The following is a 15,535-nucleotide window of genomic DNA, read 5'->3' as shown; positions in this document are numbered from 1 at the left end:
GGATGAGGTTTCGCAAGAAATGTGAAGGCCGCCTGGCCCATTTTTCCACCTGAGGTTGGACGGGCAGTGAAACATTCAATTTGATTAGTTGATTTGGCAGCCCCCTCAATTGTCGGTGGACACGCTGCCGACTCTTGCGTGTGCCCGCTGACCGAAATATCACCCGAGTGCACGATGACGTCGGGACGCTCGCCCGACATCACCAGGCGCAATTTCACACTCGTGCATGTCGGCCGCGCACCCCCCCCCCCCGCACACGCCTGAGATGAAAATCCTGCCCCAGGTCTCACACACTAAAAAGACACCAGTCTTTTGAGAGTCGTGGCTGCCAACAGCAGCCACCCCCCCACCTTTAAGAACTGTTTCAGGAGGCATTAGAAATAGCCAAAGGCAGAAATGAATAGTGATGGCCTCTCTTTTTTTTGTAACAAACATTGTCTTTTAATTCAAAAGGTAAAAAAAAAAATTATTCTGTCACATTTAGCCTCTGCCTTGTTGAATTCCACCTCACAGTGGTAACCCCATTCTCTGCTGAGGCTGTCAATCTCCAACTCTCTACAGCAACTTCCATTTCCATAATCTTCCTCCCATACAGAGAGAGACCCAGCTCAGGGGTGCCATGCAAGGCAATAGATAATTGCGCTCTATTCCTGCAGCTTACTAGCTTTAAGTCATCAAACCAACAGAAACATGCCCATTGCTACATTGCTGCTGCTATGGTGACACCACCACAGCAGCTGCTCCCATCAATACTACTCCATTATATTGTTGTACACAGACTGCAGAATTGACACTACCTTAACCATTAAAAACCCCCCACCAAAATGAATAAACAAGAATAGATCTTCCATCATCTACACTTTTCAAAGCAATCTTTTTGCTGAATGCACTCATCATCTGAAACTATTACAAGGGGTCATGATTCAGAGACAAACTGGGAGGCTCTTAGCAAATCCAAATGGGGTCTCGCTGCAGGAGTTCAGAGCCTGTTGATCGCTGTTCAAAGTTACGAGGAGGAATTGGCTCAACAGCAGCATCTGTCTGGCTCCAGCGCTATCCGAGGTGGCTTGTGCTGTCTGGTTCCAGGAATTTGGCACTTCAGTACAAAACTTGGGCACTGAAAACAGTAGGATGATTGTGCTGCATTTAAAAAAAAGAAACTGTGAATCCAGCTGATGTGCCCTAGCCCACATGATAAGAAGCCGTTTAAACACCCAAGTTGTGACATTAAAGCGATTCCACAAACCAAGTACCCTACAGTATTTAATATTTCAAACACACAGCTTTGTTCCAATTACACCCTGTCAACTAAAGCTAAACCCTGAGGAAAAATCTCTGGCAATACCAAATCACAGCTATAGAAAACAATTGAAAGGAACTAGTTAATTCTTCATGTAATGTTTTATGTAGGAAACGGCACATCAATGCACATTATAAATAAACACAAGGGTCTTGTTAACAAAATAAAAGCAGCTGTTAAATCACTCGGCATAGGGGTTTATCTTGTAAAGATTCAGTGCCCTTATCAGCACTGGCAATGTTGTGTAAGCATAAACTACCCAAAATGATACATGATCTTTTTTTAAAAAGTCCTTGGTTTGAAACATTTTTTTCAACAAAATTGAACAATGTAAGCAAAGGTTTTATTTTTCTGCAGCAGGAGTGCAGCGTGACTAAAGGACAAGGAGGAATGCCCATATATCACATCCTGTCCACTCTGCTGCCTGACTCCCATTTACCTAGTTACCACCAGGACAAAAATTAAAATAAGCAATGGTAAAAACAAAGGTAAGGCTGAAATTCTAGTGATCATAGGTTCAATTTTCCTCAAGGGAGCAAGCCAAAGTGTGGGAAGATTTTATAGTCCCATTTTTTACTGTTCCTTGCTTTTTGTTTGGTCTGAAGTGAAGCTTTTTTGAAGTGCAGGATCTCCAGGTCGTTGAAGAGAGAAACCAGCCAAGGTTCCTGTTTATGACCATTATTCATCAAACTCTTTTTATAAAGTGTGTGTGTGTGTGTGTGTGTGTGTGTGTGTGTGTGTGTGTGTGTGTGTGTGTGTGTGTGTGTGTGTGTGTGTGTATACATACACGTGTGAGTGTGTGTAGTCACTGCTGTAATGTAGGAACCATGGCAATGAATTTGTACACAAACAGCAATATGGGCCAGAATTTTTACCTTGAAGAGCGGGTGGGCCCCACTGGCTCAGCGGTGGGTGGGCAGCCAAAATGGCCCAGTAGCCTGCTTTGCGCTTCCTGTGCGGGGGGGGGTGGAGGGATTCCCCATCTGTCAAAGTGAAGTGCTGTCTCAGGGAGATTACTAACAGTATAAAAATCTTTAAAAATAGAAAAATATTAAAAATTATTAACATGTCCCCCTCACGTGACAATGTCACACAGGATGGGACATGTTAGTAAGAAGCACAAAAACTTTATTGACGTTTTTAAAAACAGACATGAAATCTCATCCCGCCAGTGGATGAGGTTTCATGTATTATCAGAAGCCCGCTGGGGCTCCTGGCCTGCCTACCAGCCTTAAGGTTGGACGGGCAGGGCATTTAACAAGCTTAATTATCCTGTCAATGGCCTTAATTGTCGGGGGTTCCTCCCAACATCATCCCGCGTCAATTTCCCCTCGGCGAGCAGGCCCCGCCCCCAAATCAACAACGGGAATATTCTGCCCATGATGTTTACCAGATAATCTGCTTCAGTGGTGTTTGTTGAAGGACAAATGTTGCCCCGATATGGGGAAAACCTCACCAGCGCTTCTTCAAAATAGTGTCTTGGGATCTTTTATATCCACCTGAGAAGCCAGATGGGGTGTTGGTTTAACATCTCACTTAAAAGGCAGCACCTCTGACAGTGCAGCATTCTCTGAGTGCTGCACCAGAGTGTCAGCCTAAATGGTGCGCTCAAATCTCTGGCCATAGAGTGATCACCCAGCTCGTGCCTTTGGGAGAGGAAGTAAAGAAAAGAAAGAGAACTGGTAAACAAATTTAGTATTTTTAAGTGAGGTGATTTGCAGACAGCGATGAGATAATGACCAGATATTCTAAAGCAGTAAATGAATGACAGTAAATTATTAACTGACCACATTAAAGTCTCTTGTTTTATAAAATTATAGTAAAATTCATTCACGTAATGAATGTAATTAAAATGCAAAGTCACATTCAATAAGTCCAGTGTGCTATGACATATTAGACCAATTGATCACAAGCTTAAAATTGTACAAAAACACAACACTGTTTATCTGTAGGCAGTGGTTTTGTGCTCATAAATGTTGTAATAAGTGTTTGTCTGATCTCAGTTAGACAGGAGAGTGACAGAAAGGTAAAAGGAAAATACTGCAGATGCTGGAAGTCTGAAATAAAAACAGAAAGCGCTGGAAATACTCAGCAAATCTGGCAGCATCTGTTGGGAGAGAAACAGAATTAATGTGCTGAGTCGAATAAAAGGAGGGTAGAAATGTGATGGGTTAGATGCTGTCAAAAGGGTGCAGGGGGAGGAAGGACAAAAGGGAAGGTCTGGGATAGGTTGGAGGGCAGGAGAGATTAAATGGCAAAGTGCCATGGAACAAAAGGAAAAGAGAGTGGTAATGGTTGTAGTAAAGACAGACATCTTGGGCTGAATAATAATAATGGTGGGGGGGGAACGGTGGGGTTGTTGTGGTGGTGGGGGGGTTGGGGGGTGGCTGTGGCAGACAACTCGTTTCCTCAGAAGTAACATTGGCATGGAGCTGATCTGTTTCATGCCGGCCCGCCCCATAGCCACAATAAGGGCCAAGCGGGACTTCTGCCCCTCACCGGGAAGGATGTCCCGCCCTCTGGAGCTGTCAGCCAATTGGATTGGCCGGCAATTCCATCAGTCCCAGCAGCGCCAAGAGCACATTGGTGGCCATTGCTGGAAGTGCAAGAAGATGACAGGGAAAGCCCAGGGCTCCCCAAAGCCTGCAAGCCCAGGGTTTTGGTCAGGGAGGGTTTCAGCTGGTCAGGGTGGGGCGCAGAGGGATTGGGTTTAAGGCTGAAGGGGTTTTGATCTTAAGGGGGCTGACCCTCGAACCACAAAGGGCAATGCCCGAAGATCAACCGCCCCCCCTTTCCTTCTCGCCCCTTTGAAGGTTCCCTTTTTTAAAAAAAATCAGGCTGCTCACGTGAGCAGCATATTATCAGGGTCAGTTGGCTTGGTAACAAGCCTAAATGACCCTCGTTTACTTATTTGAATATGGCGGTTGGGGCTGCCGATCTCAGCATCTGCCATCTCCCCCCCCCGACTTATATTATGGGGGTGAGCTCGAGGGTAGGTGGGAAGGTGGTGCAGATTGCACCCGCCCTATTTTACATGCCCCCCCCCTCTACTGAAGACACATCCCGCAGGGGGCATGTAAAACAGCAGCCCCTTATCGAACCCCAGGAGGGAAATTGAAAGCAATGAAGGAGAACAAGGTAAAAGAGGTCACAGAGACGGGCAGGACTTCTTCAAGGTAGGCATTCTTGGAAGACAAGTGGCAGTGAATTAAACACTAAAATAAAACCCAAAAAGTGCGGATGCTGGAAATCTGAAATAAAAACAGTAAATGCCGTAAATACTCAGCAGGTTTGGCAGCATGTGTGGAGAGAGAAACAGAGTTAACGTTTCGAGTCAAACATGACTCTTCTTCAGAACTGAAGGAGGGTATAAATTTGGTGGGTTTTATGCTGTCGGAAGGGGGGAAGGGGGGAGGAAGAACAAAAGGGAAGGCCCAGGGTCGGGTAGAGAATGTGACAGAAAGGCTTTGACTGGAGCTTCTTCAAAGAGAAAGAGTGAAGAAAAGCCATCCCAGCTGGCTGGCCTCTAAAATCTATTTCCAGAGATAGGTTGCCTATTTGCCCCTCTAATCGTGGGAATGTGTACAGAGAGGGCAGGGGAAGAAATCTATAAGTGTGCGTGCTCACACACCACGTACACATTTTCAGAAACAGACTTTTACTTGGGGTGTTTTAATGTGGTTGCAGCTCAGTGCTGTGTTCAAAAGAAGCTCAGCATTGTGCTGATAGTGACATAGGGCTCTTTGTACATCAGGGCAATGGAAAGAGGTGGGAGTCAGTAGGATTCCCACTGGAAAAAGAAACGAAAGACTAGCATTTATGTCGTACCTTTCACGACCTCAGAAGGTCCCAAAGTGTTTCACAGGCAGTGAAGCGCTTTTGAAGTGTAGTCACTGTAGTACAGGTACGGTGGCTCAAAACAAACAAACCTCAGGACCAAGTCTGTGCTGGATTTTGGATCTTGCCAGTTTTGGGGTTGGGCAGTTTGGGACGGGCCAGGTGGGGTTGGGCCAAGGGTCGCTTGAACCGCTCAGGGCGCAGAGAAAGACCGAGGTGCACAGCAGATAAATAGTCCGGCTGGCCACCATATTAATACAGCATCCAGCCAAACAAGCCATTAAGTTATTTTACTCATTTAATAGGAATTTAAATTCATGCATGGCAACTTATAAAAATGCCTGATTTCAGACATCTCTGGTTTTCGGAGAGCTGCATTTGAGACTGTAACGCAGGAGAGCAGCATTTGTAACGCAGGAGAGCTGCATTTGTAACGCAGGAGAGCTGCATTTGTAACGCAGGAGAGCTGCATTTGAGACTGTAACGCAGGAGAGCTGCATTTGAGACTGTAACGCAGGAGAGCTGCATTTGAGACTGTAACGCAGGAGAGCTGCATTTGTAACGCAGGAAACGTAGCATCCAACTTGGGCACAGCAATGAGACAACAATTTGATTTTTAACCCTCAACCAAGAGCACTTTAAGTGTGAATCAGGACAGTCAGTCCATCTGACCAAAGCTCATCCAACACCCCACCCCCCCCTTGTATTATTGTGATAACTGGATTTATCCGGGGTTTTGATCCCTCCTTCATCTCTGACAAAAATATACATGGAGGTGATGGCAAAAGGATTCACATTTGCTTCAAACTGTTTTTGAGAAAGCATTGCAGCGTGGGTACATGAACTGTGCACCTGTGCTGCAGTTTTTTAAAAATTCAATGGTACAAAATGTATAGCACTAAAGGGGAACTTATTGTACTAAAGAGGAATGTGTTGCATAATTGTGGTTCCCATTTTCAACTATTAGCTGCAGAGTAAAACTCGGACTTCAAGTGTTACTTAAAATGATTCCGTTGAGAAATAACCAGTGCATTGATTGGGACACTAAAATCCCACAGCCTGACACATCAAAGGAGGTGAAGCAGTGACCATATTATAGAGCAAATTGTACCCGTGGAAATAAATGGCACACACTCTTTAGCTGATGCAGCGAAAACAGCTTGAATTGAGGCCCTGGGATACTAAAGGGAAGAAGTAATTAATGGTGGTTATAAAACCCCTGGGCATGGGAGCCAGTCAACAATGGATGTTTTTTAAAGCTTAAGGAGGCCTATGAAAAGGCCAAAACATTAATCATGGAGGATTTAAATTGCCCAGATAGTGTCTGGATAAAAAGTAGAGGACAGTCTAAGGAAGGCTGCATGTTTTTGGAGAAGGTCCAGGATTGCTTCCTTAGTCAGGTCTCTCAAAAACCAGGAGTCAGCAATAATTCTGCATCTACTCTTTATTAATACACCAGGTAGAATACATGCGGCAGAATTATGTGCTCACTCGGGATTCAGTAATCATCATATTTTTAGAACAAAAATGGTCATGGGGATTTAGAAGGATATTGACACTAAAATACTGGATCTTAAAAGAACAGACTGTGGTGGAATAATAGGCTTTAAAAATTAAATGGAATGCAATAATTGTTCGGCAATCAAAGCGGGAAGGTGATATATATTTCACAACAACAAAAGCTTGCATTTATCTTGCACCTATAACAGAGTACAATATCCCAAGGTGCTTCAGAGGAACTCGGCACTCCTCCAATTCTGGACTCTTATACATTGCTTTCTGTTGCCTACATCCTAAACACTGGAATTCCCTCCCTGAACCTCTCCGCCTCTCTAACTCTCTCTCCTCCTTTAAGATGCTCCATTTTGATCAGGCTTTGGGTCATTTGCCATAATTTACCATGTGGCTCAGTGTCAAGTTTAGTTTGATGATGTTCCAGTACATTTTACGGGACATTTTACAGGTGCTAGCGAGCTGCAAGCTGTTGTTGGTCCAGTCGGGATGTGAAGGGTGGTGTTAGAGATAAACAGAAAGTTTTCAGTAAGTATAAGAAACGCAGCACTCAGGAGGTTTAGGAAATTTATAAAGACAAACAAAAGACAATTAAACAAGTGATAAGAGAAACCAAGAGAAGAAACCAACACAAGACTTTTGTGAAACATCTCATGGAACAAGAAAGGCTTTTTTAAAATACACTCCACCCCAGATATGGATGCTCAGTTATTTTGGACATTAAAGGTGGAATGTTCTGCCTGCCGGCGGGGAAAGCAGGCCTAGGCGGGCACGGACCCGATCGCCACCCGCAATCAGGTCCATGCCGCCACTTTACGCGGGTGGACCAATTAAGGCCCTCCCAGTGTGAATCGTGGCTCCCGAGGACAACGTGAGTGGGCGGGCGGCAGCAGGACTGCAATGACCATCGGGTCCAATGGCGACCTGGCGGTCTGTTTTAAAAAGTTGCTGCAGCCTTTCAAAGGCTGAGAATCATGGCCAGAGGAAGGGCTTCCCAGGCCAGGCAGGAGGGTAGGGCAGGGGGGGCACTGTGCCCCTCATTTTTCTGATGAATGCCTTGCTGCCCTCCTCGAGGAGGTCCTCGTACCCCAGGATGGGAGGAGGAGGCCCCCCTCACATGACCAAACATGCCTGGGAGGAGGAGGCGGGGGTGGTGAGCTCCCGTGACGTGGTGCAGCGCATGTGGATCCTGTGCCGCAAGCGCTTCAATGACTTGTTGCGCTCGGGAAGGGTGAGTGCCATGTTGGCAATGGTCAATTAACCCAGCAGGTAGGCTTTCCCCCCTGGTGCCCTCCCCCCACCACCTCACTGCACCACCCCACCCCACCCCACCAAGTCTGAGTGTAGTGACTGCATTGAATCATTGATGGCATGTGTCCTTTGCTGGGTGGGCCAGCAGATATTGCCCATGCCGAGGTCATTCTGAGAGGGTGGTGATGAGATGGGTTCTGCACCCACAGCATGTGGTACACAGACCCACATGACTGTTTTGGGGGCAACCTGGAGGAGCTGCACCTGGGCGCAGTGCTGGAACTCCAGGACATGTCCAAGTCAGGGTGATGAGATGCTGGGAGGGGACATCTAGGTGGCATGGCACTGATCGATCTGCTGTCCTCTATGCTCCACGTGCTTGCGCCTCCTTGTTATGGAAGACTAGACCATGTAGTGCCAAATGTGATGTAGGCAGCATTAGGCCAAGGAGGTGGGGGCTGGGGGGGACAGGCCTAATATCTTTGTGTGAGCGTTCGGCAGCAGCGGGGCGAGGAGACACTTCAATGTCCTACTCTGGTTGGGGTGGGCCATCTGCGAAGAGAGTCTAAGTACAAGTAGCACTAATCTTCTCTCCTTTTCAGGAGAAGAATGCACATGATGCCGCCGAGTGGGTGAGGACTGGGGCGGCCCGGCACTTTTGGCGATTCTCAGCCACTTCAAGCAGGAGGCCCTAGATCTGGAGAGGCGCCATGTGCCCAGGTCCACCAGTGTCAGTGAGGCTGGGGTGCCATGGGCAGGTATGTTTGCCCAGCAGTGAGGTCACCATTGTTCTCTCAACAGCCATGGCTGAATGTTCAGTGATTGAGGTTTGCAACATGGCTTGACCATTGCTTATGGAAGGATGAGCACATAATGATCTGGGGGACAGGGATGCACATTGACATTGTCTCCACGTTAACTGATCCAATGTCCTTGTTCTTCCTTTCAGCATCAGTGGAGCAGGGCTGGGAGGAGGAGCAGCTGAGGCCCCCTCTCACACCTGAAGGCCCTGAAGTCTCACCAGCATCACACCATCTCTGCTAGGCAGGCACCAGCATAGATATTAGCACGTAGGTGGGAATTAGAACATCGGCTAGTGTCCCAGGGCACAGCGGTGAGGGCACTTCACATTCGCTGGAGAAGCTGGTAAGGACAGAGAATGCCCACGGCGGTTGGATGTGTGGAAGCATCTGCTGGAGATACATGAGGCTATGCTTGGCTTGGTGTCCATGGTGGAGGAGTCAACGCGGACGCTTGCCAAAGCAATGAGCCTCATGGACGAGCACCATGCGTCCTCCATGGAGAGAGTGGCGACTCTCGTGGAGAGGCTTCTCCAGGAGACCCATCAGAACTTCCTGGGGATGCGCTCAGACCAGCAAGCCCCCACACTATCTGCATGTTCATGCAGCAGAATCCCTTCCTGTTGACGAGGGCACCGGGCTCACCTGCTGGCACCTTGATGGCCACATGTGTACAGTCTATAGCACCCTAGACATGGGGGAAGACAGCAATGGCCGCGAAGCCTCTGGCTCGCTGTGTCTGGCTTGCCTGGTCCCAGTGGAAGTGGATGAAGGTCAATGCCTACCTGAACAGAGCGTCTGTAACCTGCTTGACATGTGTGGACAGCTGATTGGGAGACATCGCAAAGATCACCCACCAACCCCTGGAAGGAGCCAGAGGCATAGAATTTGAGGGCAGCTGTGACCTTTAGAGGCACTGACATGGGGTGTCCACCCACACAGTTTGCAGAGATCTCAGGCCCAATCATCTGACAGTTTTAGTTGACTGTCTCCCTTGAGAGACAAAGTCTCCTTCAGGACTGCACCTCTGAAATATTGAGGTAGCTGCTTCGCCGCCTGTATACCCTGACAGCAGGATAGTGGCGTCTTCTGCAGCCCCTTCCGCCTAGGTCTACCTCTTTTCCCTGCGCCCCTTGTACCTGCGCCTGTCCTCCCAGAGGTGGCTCCATGGAGGCTGAGTGTGCACTCCTGGCCTCCTCCCCCTTCTAACCCTCCCTTCCTCCTCAGAGGAGCTGCCTCCGTTGGAGAGTTCAGCTCCCATTCCCAGGCTAAGGGAAGGCTTCCTGAAACCTGCAGGCCCACAAAAGATTCCTCACTGCAGATTGCTGACCTGTAGGTTGTGAGTCTAGTCCAAGCAGCTGGAATGCGTTTTGAAGTATTGCAGATCACACAGACACGCATCAGTAACTTTGAAAAAATCAATATTTGACAGAGCACACTAGCAACTCCACTGAGCCCTCTTATCCTGCCCGTGGGTGAGGTTTATACAAATGTGTCCTACCCCCCACCTGCCCATTGCGCCCGTGCGCCGACCCAAAGATTGCACGGGCGCCAAAAAATCACCTTTGACTGGCGCCTCAAGGGCCTTAGGAGGCCCGTTAATTAATGGCGGGCACGCATCGGAGAGCATCGCGCGCCCGCCCAATGAAATATCGCGGTGACATCGGGACGCTCGCCCGACATCACCGCGTGTCAATTTACATGCGAGGGTGCGGGACCCAACTCCACATGCCAACTGGAAAATTCTGGCCTAAGGGAATCAAGGGATATTCAGGTCAGACAGGAAATTAGATTTCAGATCGACAATCAGCCATGATCTTACTGAACACGGAACAGTCTCAAGGGGCCATTTGGGCTTCTCCTGCTCCCATTTTCTATATTCTTAACACAGTTCTTCAAGAGCTAATCAGTGGTCTGGTACTTTATGTTTTGTACCAACAGAGCACAAAATCATTAGAATTTGTAGCAATAGGAAAAGACCAAGAGAAACAGCAAGTCCATCACTTTGGCCTGGATTTTCACCAAGTCAGGTTGACTCAGGAACCCTTTAAAAATGATGGGTGGGTACCCATTCCAGGATTCCCAACCCCATTCCCACTGTAGGGGTCATTGATTCTGTACAATGTATAGTGGGTAAGTGGGCATGGAAGTGCGATAGCTTAGCATAGAGGTCATGAGAGGCCATAAGGGGAGGGTGGAGTACCATAACTTGGCATAGGGGGCATGAAGAATCATGGGGAGGTGGGTGGAGGGGCATGAGTGGCATCAGGGGTATGAGAAAGCGGTTGGGGGCATGAGTGGCATGGATGGGACATGGGGAGTGTATGGGGGTGGTGAGGGGATGTGGAGGATGAGGGCTGGTGGGCCTATTTTAACTGGGATGAAGTCCCAGAGCACTGAGGTGGGAGTTTTGAACAGCCCACCGCACCCGGCAGTCCCAGTATAAGAAACTCAGTACTCCAACCTTTTTCTCAGGTCAAAAACAGAATTACCTGGAAAAACTCAGCAGGTCTGGCAGCATCGGTGGAGAAGAAAAGAGTTAACGTTTCGAGTCCTCATGACCCTTCAACAGAACTAGAGTTTTTCCAGGTAATTCTGTTTTTGTTTTGGATTTCCAGCATCCGCAGTGTTTTTGTTTTTATCTTTTTCCCAGGTTGCCTGGCCTGACTCCAACACCGCCACCCCCCCCACCCAGCTATGAAAATCCCACGTTTCTGGGCATTTTCTCCCAAGGCGAGCGGGTGGAGCCAGGAAGTTTCCCGACTCCCACTAGCCACCTCAGTAATGAAAATCTAGGCCTTTACGTTGGTCCAAGTATGCCTTCCCCAAGTTCTCACTAAGGCTTAGAAACCACTGTTGCTCATATTAGCAAATGAATTCTTAAATGTCTTCGTAAGACCTTCCTCCATCTCTTATTTCATCTGCAGGTTAACTAAAATAGCAGACAGAGGGACATCATCCAAGCATATTAAGTATTTGTATGCTAATGTCTGTCCCATAATTTCACTCGCTGCCTTCTTCTGAAACAGATCTACCTGCTGTCTGGACTATTTAATACTGTTCACTTCATTTGTTCTCCATTTATTCCACGAGTCCTTAAATAATTAAAACTTCCAGTTGACTTGGCCTTTTAAATAATAACTTGGTATATTTTTAAGTGTCGGCTTGGCTCAATAGCAGCACTCTCACTTCTGAGAGGTTGTGGGCGCAAGCCCTACTTCAGCACGGAGGCACAACATTTTGACTGACACTTTTGTGTAGTACCAAGGGGGTGCTACATTGTCAAAAATGCCATCTTTCAGATCAGAAGCAGAATTTTCTGCCCATCGGGTGGGCAGGCCTGACCCAATCACCGGCGGGTGGGGAGCCGATCCCCGCCAGAGAAAAGGGGCCCCGTCGCCATTTTAAGTGGGCGGGCCAATTAAGGCCTGCCCAGCGTGATGTCCGGCGGGAAGCGCTATGCAGGCGGACGGGGGGCGGGGTGGGATTGCCCAAATGCAAGAGTGCGCACAAAAGAGTGCACACCTCCCTGAGGCTAAGTGCAGCCCCAGGGAGATTGCTGAAAGTTGTTCACACATTAAAAATAGAAAAATAAAAAAATCCTTAACACATCCCCTTCATGTGACAATGTCACACGAGATGGGACATGTTAATAAATTTCGCTAAAACTTTATTAAAGTTTTTTTAAACTCTACACGAAACCTCATCCCGCCGCTGGATGTGGTTTCATGTTTTTTCTATTCACTGCCGGGGCTCCTGGCCTGCCCGCTGACCTTAAGGTTGGACGGACAGGGCCTTTATTTGTTTTAATTATCCTGTCAATGGCCTCAATTGGCCATTGACAAGTCGGTGGGCCTGCAGCTGATTCTGCTGTGGGCCCGCCTTCCTGAAAATTTAAATGGGGCGGGATGACTTCGGGTGTTCCTCCCGACATCACCCCGCGTCATTTTACATGTTGGCGAGCAGGCCCCGCCCCCTGCTCGCCAACGGCAAAATTCAGCCCCAGATGTTGAACCAAAATCTCCCCCTGCCTGTTCAGATGGATGTAAAGAGAAGCAAGGTCATAGAGTCATAGAGGTCTACAGCACAGAAAAAGGCCCTTCAGCCCATCAAGTCTGCAGCAGTCAAACAAGTACCTAACTATTCTAATCCCATTTTCCAGCACTAGGCCCATAGCCTTGTATGCCATGGCATCACAAGTGCACATCCAAAAACTTCTTAAATGTTATGGGGGTTTCTGCCTCTACCGCCCTTTCAGGCAGTGAGTTCCAGATTCCCACCACCCTCTGGGTGAAAAAATTCTTCCTGACATTCCTGCTAAACCTCCTGCCCCTTACCTTAAATCTATACCCCCTAGTTGTTGATCTCTCCATCAAGGGGAAAAGTTCCTTCCTGTCTACCCTATCTATGCCACTCATAATTTTATACACCTCAATCATGTCCCCCCTCAATCTCCTCTGCTCCAGGGAAAATAACCCCAGTCTATCCAATCTCTCCTCATAACTAAAACTCTCCAGCCCAGGAAACATCCTGGTAAATCTCCTCTGCACTCTCTCTAGTGCAATCACATCCTTCCTATAATGCGGATTCCAGAACTGCATACAATACTCTAGCTGTGGCCTAACCAGTGTTTTATACAGTTCCAGCATAACCTCCCTGCTCTTATATCCCATGCCTCAGCTAATAAAGGCAAGTATCCCATATTCCTTCTTAACCACCTTATCTACCTGTCCTGCTATCTTAAGGTACTGGTGGACATGCACACCAAGGTCCCTCTGATCCTCGGTACTTCCCAAGGTCCTACCATTCATCGTGTATTCCCGTGCCTTGTTTGTCCTGCCCAAATGCATCACCTCACACTTATCTGGATTAAATTCCATTTGCCACTGATCAGCCGATCTGACCACCAGCCTGTCTATATCCTCCTGTAATCTAATGCCATCCTCCTCGCTTTTTACCACCCCACCAATTTCTCTTCCCAATATCCCCGAGAGCATTTATCCCTTAACTATCACCTTTGTAACCAATTAAACACCTGCTGATTGTGGGATCTTGCTGTACGTACATTGGCTGCCTCATTTGCCTTCGTAACAAGAGTGCCTACACTTCAGCAGTCATCCCTTGCCTGTGGAGTGCTTTGGAACATTGAGGATATGATTGCTACTTTATAAACGCAAGTTCTCCATTTTCCCATATTTTAACCAGTTATTTGAACCCGACACCGACCAACTTGCCTGGCTTAGCCTGGCTAAACCTCCGTCACGATCTTGAAAGCCTCACACAGTTTCCCGTGGATTCCCTTTTCTGAAGTCAGCTTTCCTAGTCGTGCTTTGTAACTTCGCCTTTGCAGCTGATGCCTGGAACCATCTTCACCATGCATCACTTCAAGGGCAGTGAGACCTTTCCTGTGATGAGCTGATCAGAAAGCATGTCATGCTCTGAACCAAGTTCCCAACCTTGAGGCAAAAGTTACCAAATACCAAAAACAATGTTGCGGAAGAGATAAGGTTAGTGGTAACTACGTGTCATTTCATAACCGCCCCCCCCCCCAGCATGTTTTAACACAGACTGTGTTTCAAAATTGTTCAATGTCTTGCGATAACTCCAGGAAATTGAACCCAATTTATAATTGCCATTTTATAATTAATTTATAGCCTGACACAGTCTGAAGCACATTATTGTCATTCCTACATTGCTGGGAATAGTATTAGCCAAAATGTTTCAGGGTAATGGACCTACCACAAAAAAAAACATAATCCCTGGTTCTAATTGTACTTATACTCTAATTGTTTATGCTGATTTACATCCATGTCAGCCCGCTTTAAGTTTGGATCTTTTTCAATAAAATGGAAGACACTTGGGTGTAACTTGGCATTGACAAAATGAGGCAATTTAGTATTGTGCCCAGGTAGTAAACTCCAGGCCTATGTTTCTCCAGAAAATATTATCAACCAATATGTTTATTTTCCACTCACATCCAGTTTGCAGCCAGGCAGTTTCTGTCCTAGGATGCAATTGCTTCAGATTCTCCTGGTTTGTCAGCTGTGACTCAGTGGGTCTCCCTCACACCTCTGAATCAGAGGGCCGTGGATTCAAATCTCACATCAGGACTTGAGTTTAATAATCCAGGATGTCTTTCCAATGTGGTATGGAGGGGGTGCTGCTGTACTGTTGGCGGTGCTGTCTTTCAGATTAACCTGAGGTCCAGTCTGCCCTCTCAGGTCAGGTGGATATAAAAGGTCCCATGGGGCTATAGGAAGCAGAGCAAGGAGTTCGACCTGATGTCCTGGCCAATATTTACACCTCAACGAATATCGGAAAAACAGATTATCCGGTCATTACTACATGGCTATTTGAGGGATTTTGGACAAAATTTTCCGGCCCTGACGTAGGTGATGAGGCCCGCTGGTGTCAGGGCTGGAAAATCCAAGCTTTTGTATGCAAATTGACTGCCATGCTTCCTACATAACAACAGCGACCACACTTAAAACAGTACGGCATTGGCTATACAGCCCTTTGGGACGTTCTGAGCCCATGAAAGGTGTTACATAACTGCAAGTCTTCCTTTTATCTTTTCTATTTAATTAATTTTGCTCTGATATTGCAATATGAGCCCTTTCCTTTGCTCCCTATTGCCCCTCTGTTTTAAATATGCCCCCCTCATCAGAGGCCTGATATGGAGGTACAGTTCTGCTTTTCCACACCCTAGTTGCCCTGGAGAAGGTGGTGGTGAGCTGCCTTATTGAACTGCTGTAGTCCATATGGTGTAGGTACACCCGCAGTGCTGTTAGGAAAGGAGTCCCAGGATTTTGACACAGTGACAGAGGAGGGGTAG

At 47.4% G+C, this 15,535-nt stretch overlaps 1 long non-coding RNA gene across 1 annotated transcript in view; it reads left to right on the top strand.

The window, feature by feature from the left end:
• LOC121283286 overlaps positions 1-15,535 on the top strand; it is a 47,901-nt gene that overhangs the window by 10,953 nt on the left and 21,413 nt on the right. Inside the window, exon 2 of the long non-coding RNA XR_005944226.1 lies at positions 1,658-1,788. This is a non-coding gene — a long non-coding RNA (uncharacterized LOC121283286). The remainder of the gene's footprint in view (positions 1-1,657; positions 1,789-15,535) is intronic.

Source organism: Carcharodon carcharias, chromosome 10, assembly GCF_017639515.1.
Source record: "Carcharodon carcharias isolate sCarCar2 chromosome 10, sCarCar2.pri, whole genome shotgun sequence".
In the NCBI taxonomy this organism is placed as follows: domain Eukaryota; kingdom Metazoa; phylum Chordata; class Chondrichthyes; order Lamniformes; family Lamnidae; genus Carcharodon; species Carcharodon carcharias.
Note: the sequence above shows the minus strand (reverse complement) of the source record. Positions and strands in the feature narration are given on the sequence as shown.